The sequence below is a fragment of the Panthera leo genome, chromosome A3, assembly GCF_018350215.1.
Source record: "Panthera leo isolate Ple1 chromosome A3, P.leo_Ple1_pat1.1, whole genome shotgun sequence".
Taxonomy (NCBI): Eukaryota; Metazoa; Chordata; class Mammalia; order Carnivora; family Felidae; genus Panthera; species Panthera leo.
In genome coordinates, this window is record NC_056681.1 from 115612571 (window position 1) to 115619474 (window position 6904).

The following is a 6904-nucleotide window of genomic DNA, read 5'->3' on the forward strand; positions in this document are numbered from 1 at the left end:
CCCCCTCCCCACCCTACCATCCTCCACAATGGCTATGTCCTCACCTCCAGAACCGGTGAATGTGTTACATGACAAAAGGAATTTTGCTGGTGGGTTAGTTTAAGGATCCTTAAATGGGGAGATTATTCTGGACCATCCAGGTGAAGCAATGTCATCACAGGGTCTTCATAAAAGAGAGGTAGGATGGCCAATAAGCATATGAAGATGTTCAATGTCACTAACCATTAGAGAAATGCAAAGCAAAGCCATAGTGAGAAATCACTTCATACCCTTCAGGATCATTACCATCAAACAAAACAAAACAAAACAAAGATGTTGGCAAGTACTTGGACAAATTGGAGCCCTGTACATTGCTGGCAGAAATGTAAACTGGTACAGCTGCTATGGTAAACAGTATGGCAGGTCCTAAAATGTTAAAAATAGAATTACTGTATGATACAACAATTCCACCTCTCGGTATATACCCCAAAAGAATGGAAAGCAGGGTCTCAAAGACATACTTGTTCACCCACGTTCATAGCAGCATTATCCACAATAGTGCAATACAATGACTTATAAGAAATATGTATGTGGTCATTCGGCCTGCTGATGTCCAAGAATTGCTTGGTGTTGTGTGTGTGGGTGGGGGGGGGGGGGGAAGTTAGGTCTGGGAGCCTAAAAAATAGCCAAGAGCTAGAAGCAAACTGAGTGGACTTCAGTGGTTGAATGGATAAATGAAACATGGTACATATACAAAATAGAATATTATTGAGCCTTGAAAAGAAATTCTGACATATGCTATGACATGATCTTTCAAGACATTATGCTAAATAAAATAAACCAGATACGAAAGGACAAGGATTGTAGAATTCCCGTTATACACAAAGTCTAGAGTAGTCCCAATTCATGGAAACACAAAGTAGAATTCTGCTCCCCAGGGGTTAGGGGGAGGAATTGTTGTTTAATGGGTATAGGGTGTAAATATGCTTACTAATACCAGGCTGTACCCTCAAAAATGGTTAAGATGATCAACTTTATGTTTTGTGCATTTTACCACAATTAACAAGTAAACTAGGTTTTCTAACAAAAATAACAGTAATAACAAACTGCAAAAGGGAGGTAGAAGAGTCAGTCAGAGAACATGAGGGATGCTAGAAGTAGAGGTTGGAGCAAGCAGAACCTCGAACCAGGAAAAGGCAAGGAAATGGATCCTCCCTAGAGCCTCCACAGGGAACACAGCTCTGACGACACCTGGATTTCAGCCTTGGGAGACTCATTTTGAATTTGTGACCTCCAGAACTGTAAGTTAATAAATTTGTATTGTTTTAAGCCACTAGGTCCATGATGATTTGTTACAGCAGCCAAGGAAAGTTAATAACATCCCCCGATTTTCCTAAAGCCATATTTTATATTGAGTTTTCTTACTAATGACCTGGTGCTGTTTATAATCAGGATTAATTTTGTTACCGCACATAACTATATTCTTTCTAACGTATGTTATTTTCAGAAGTCTGACTCAGCAAATGTTGGAGGTGTTAGGGAACAGAACCTCAGCCCACAAACCCCTAAGTCTTTTTTGCAACAGATTGTATCAACCAAGAGGATCTTGTAATATCCTCCCCTAAATTTCTTGTAAACCACCAACAACGGTGTTCATAAAATTTCCACAAGCTTTCTCAACACTAAGACCTTTTACACCTCAAACCCTGAGTCCTGGGGTAAGGATAGGTATGTGTCCGAAGTCAGGTGGGGGCAAATTGGAGGGGAAAATAAATGGTGGTGAGGAGCATGGGTGTTTGGGTTATGTAGCCTGAGGTCAAACCCCAGCACTGCCATTTGCTAGCCACCTGACCATGGGTGAGAACTTCAATTTAATTACTAAAAATAGAGGTAATCTTAGGGTTATTGTGAATATTAAAGAACATAACTAATCATAACTAATGTCAAGTGCTTAGCCAGTGTCCCCGACACCTATCAAGTGCTCAATGAAAGTTGCTGTTGTGGGAGTTCTTGTTATTATTTTCATGACTCTTGATTATGAAGCTGAGGCTAGAAGTCCAGAGTGAGCAGGCTTTGCTCTGTTTCCCCTGTACTGTCCGCATTGCAGAATGGTAAGGTCACCTGGCAGACTGCCAGGCAAATGCCTGCTAGCTCTCTCATGTGGTTCAACCCTGAATCGAGAGAGTACTTGAAATACTGCCAACAGTCTGACATGCTTTATATCATGGAAATGACAAATGAGCCATTCAACTTCTTTCAAAACCTACCTGCCCACAAAAAGTCAATAGCAGGGGTCTCTCTGGGCTATAAGCTAGAATTTCATCAATGAGATAACATGCACTCTTAGTGACCGCCATTACTAATGATAGTCATTTAGGAGTCACTTTGAACACAAAATAAACATTGACAATGCCACCAAACACCAAGAAGATCTATATGAACTGATATATTACGGTGTCCAAAATACATTATTATGTGGAAAATGGCAAGCTGTGGGATTACATGCATAGTCTTATCCAATTTTTGTAAAATAATAAGAAAACTCTATGTATTTATATATGTAGAGATAAAAATCTGAGATACTCACTTTATACACTGCCCTCATTTTCATAAACCTATCTTACAATGCCTGTGTTTAACTTGAACAATCAGAAAACTGATAAAATGTTATTGCCAAAAGCATTTTTAAGTTTAGTTTGTACTCAGCTTTTATTGAGGATGACACAAAAGATGATCACGTGAAGAATTTGCATCTTCTGCTAAACTAGCAGTATCAGTCAACTCTGGTAGGTTGTGAGTAGCAGGAATCCAATTTGAGGTAGTTGAAGCATAAGAAGGAAGCATACTGGCCCACATCACCAAAGAACAGAAAAGGGTGGTTTGATCCAGCCTTAGGGAACTTGGATGCAGCCAAGACTGGCTGATTCTGTCTCTACTTCTGTTTCTCTTTGCAAATTGACTATTTGTACTTCCCTACCATGGCATCAACCAGCTCCGTGTTTGCATCATTAAGGCTTCCTGACCAGAAAGGAAAGAAAGCTCCAGTTAGAAAAGTCCCAGAGAAGGATTCTGACAGGCTGGGTGGATCAGGGACCTGTCACCGTGGTCAGATGTGTGGGGTCTTGTGATCCCATCCTTCCCTAGTACCATGGATTTGGAGCTGGGGTGATGGCTCTCTTAGTCAGAACAGGCCACTATAGCAAAGTCCTATATATAGGTGACTTACAAACAACAGAAATTTGTTTCTTGTAGTTCTGGACATTGGAAGTCCAAGATCAAGGTACCAACATAGGTTCTGGTGAGGGCTCAGTCCTGGGTTGCAGGCTGCTGACATGTCATTGTATCCTCACATGGCAGAGAGAGAGCAAGCTAGCTTTCTGGCCTCTTCTCATAAAGACACTAATCCTGTTATAAGGGTTCCATCCTCATGACCTAATAATCTACCAAAGGCGCCACATCCAGCTACCCTTACATTGTGGATTTGGGCTTTAACATACAAATTTTAGACAAGCCTTCAGCCCATAACAATGGCATTCCCCAAAAGAAGAGTGGTTCTGTTCTGGGCAGACAGCTATATGTTTCTGTTGCTGGAGACACTGCCAACATGCATTCCAGCATCTGTTGTAAAAGTTTATCAGTGACTAATGTGCCCTTAAACAAAGGCTTAGAGACCAGAAGTGTCAGTGTGCTGTGGGAAGAAAGACTGAGAGACTCTGTTTAACAGAATAGTATCTGTAGAGGGCAGTGTCCAGAGACAATATTGGAAACCGAGGTTGAGAATAAAAGGTAGATAGACCATCAGCACCAGTCTGAGAAATTTGGCCAGACCAATACATTTATTTTAAAGGGTTTGGTTGTTTTTTTTTTTTTTTTTTTTTTTTTTTTTACAGGTAAGTTTATTTTTAATCTCAAAGATTTAAAGGTCTTAAGATCCCCAACTTCAAGTTATTCAAAACCTACATTTTCAGGGACAGAAGCCTCACTATTGACAAAGGAATACTATATGCAAAGTTTTATTGAATGTCAATTAAATGAGTCTGTTAAACACATAGGTGATAGGACTGATGGATTTAGGAGTTCTATAAAGATACCTGTGTTAGGGCTCACCAACCAATAGGACATGGATAGATTACTAGATAGATAGTTATAGAGGAAGAGATTTATTACAAGGTATTGGCTCATGTGATTATGGAGGCTGAGAAACTGCACACTTGCTATCTGCAAAAGCTGGAGACCCAGGAAAGCTGGTGGTGTAATTCAAGGGGCTGAGAGTCAGAGAGCAGATCATGCAGATTCCAGTGTGAGTCTGAAAGCCTGAGACCAAGGAACACTAAGGGCGGAAGAGATCCATGTCTCCGCTCAGTCTGGCAGAGAGAGATGGAATCCAACCTTCCCCTGCCTTTTCATTCCATTCAGGTTCCAATGAATTGGATGATGCCCACTCACCCTGGGTAAGGGCAATCTGATTTATTCAGTCTTCTGATGCTCAAATGCTAATCTTTTCCAGAAACACTCCCACAGACACACCCAGAAATAAGGTTAACCAGAAATCTGGGAATCCCATGATCCAGTCAAGTTGACACATTAATAGTAACTATCACAATACCTTTATGTCCTTACCATAATTCTGAATTTTCGTTGAAGCCAGCTGAATAAGCTTTGATTTGAAGAGACGTCATCTTACGGAGTTCATAGAAAGCCCTTTGTTTTGACAAAGGTTGTAATTATATCAGTAATCGGGGAGGTGGTTCAAGGCTAGCACATTTTTACCTCTGCAGATATGTTCTCTGGCTCCAAAATGGACTTTGGAGCAAGGGCAAATTAATCACTTCTTGGAAGAAATAGAGAGAGAGAGAGAGAGATACAGAATTTCAAAAATGCAAAGATAATGACTATATAATAGATAGCTCAATGCTTGTTTATCAGATTGTAAATAGCCATCTCTTCCCCAGTGCCATGGTCATTGTGTTCCATTGTGTCCTGGGAAGCCTCATGTCATTTAGCACTCACCAGGCAAAGAGGTTAACTGTACCCACTGTAACAGCTCTGTGTCACTCATGCATCTTAGCCCAGTGAGAATTCTGCAGAAGACATCAAGTGGGGCCGAGCGTTGTCTTTCATGGATGTGCAGTGTCAGTTTCCAGATGAACACACCATGAATATTAACCAGTGCCTTTTGATGATGGAACATGGCAGTTCAGTACACTGGCAGCCTTCCTCCCCGCCTCCCCCCAGAGCAACACTATGTGTTTATTTTCTAAAAATCATTGAGAGATATTAGGCTTTTCTTTTTTTATCCAGTTTTTGAGTGCCATACATAGAATATAGAATAGACTACATGTAGACACATGCACCAGTTGAAGAGGATGACAAATTTAATAAAGGGTGAGAAGGTGCAGGTAAAAGGGATAAAATAGTGAGAGAAACTTTTATAATTTATGAGAATGTGATGCCTTTTCTGTAAACAAAAAAAGGTATCAAGACGTATTTAGGTAGCTCTGTTCTTCATAAAGTAATGCTTTCTGTGCTCACAAATAAATCACAGCAATGACAGTATGACAGTACTTACACAGCATTTACTATGTGCCACTCAGTATTCTAAGTATTTTACATATATTTTGATTTATGTAATCCTCGCAACAACTCTATGGGATGGATACTATTATTATCCCCATCTTATAAGAAAACGGCGATAACCGGGCAGGTTAAACAACCTGCCCACAGAACGCAGGAAACCATGGTAGTGGTGCTTACATTAGCCCTGGTGAATGGGACCCGTGTCCTTACAGAAAGAGGTCAGAGAGCGAGCTCTCTCTCTGCTGTGTGAGGACACAATGACACTCAGCAGTCTGCATTAGCACTCAGGCAGTATGGCTCCAGAGCCCATGCTCCTGATGGCTATGCCACGCTACCTGATGAGTCATTTTCCCATTTTGTGCAGAACTTTGCATCCTAGAAGAAGCTTATACATCTAAACAAAAACCTGGAAATGATCTGAGTGTTCGAGAGAAATGGTTTCAAATATAGTATAATATCTTATAAAGAGAGAATGGGGTTTCTACACATGGACATAGAATGAGGTTTGCATAATATACTTTAAGTGAAAAGAACAGGGTGAAAAGAGTAGATATAGCATGAAACCATTATTTTTAAACTCATAGATACATATATATGTTTTTATTCTTTATTCAGTAACTATTTACTAAGGTCTTACCATGTACTATGAGCTGCTTTAGAAACTAGGGATGCAGTGCTGGGTCAGACCAAATCTGTGCCCCTCATGAGGGTTGAGCTGTAGTCAGAGAGTTGTGGAACAAGTATATAACTAAATATTTGCAGATTATTTTTACTGCCTTGAAGAAAACTAAGCACCATCTAAGGGAGGGGTGGGAAGACTTTTTGAGGCTGTGTAAGAAGGCATATTTGAGAAGGAAGCGCCATGTGAAGATGCCATAGAAGAATGTCCCAAACTGAAGGGACATAAAATTGAAGGTCCCTGTGGGGAAGGAGCTCTGCATAGCCTAGTGAGCCAGGGGCATAGGGAGAGAAAGGGGGGCAGGTCATGCAGGGCCAAAGGGGTTGGATTTCATCCCAGTTGTAATAGAAAGTCAGAGCAGTCGTTTAAAGCTCTTTTTTGGGGGGGCACCTGGGTGGCTCAGTTGCTTAAGCCTCTGACTCTTGGTTTTGGCTTGGGTCATGATCTCACGGTTCCTGAGTTGGAGACCCAGGTAAGGCTCTGTGTTGATAGCTCAGAGCCAGCTTGGGATTCTCTCTCTCTGCCCCTCCCTTCCCCTTTCTTTCTCTCTCTCTCTCTCTCAAAATAAATGAATGAATGAATAAAAATAAATAAATAATAAAGCTCTTTTTTAAAAATTTATTTTGGAGAGAGAGAGAGAACCCCAAGCAGGCTCCACTCTCAGTGTGG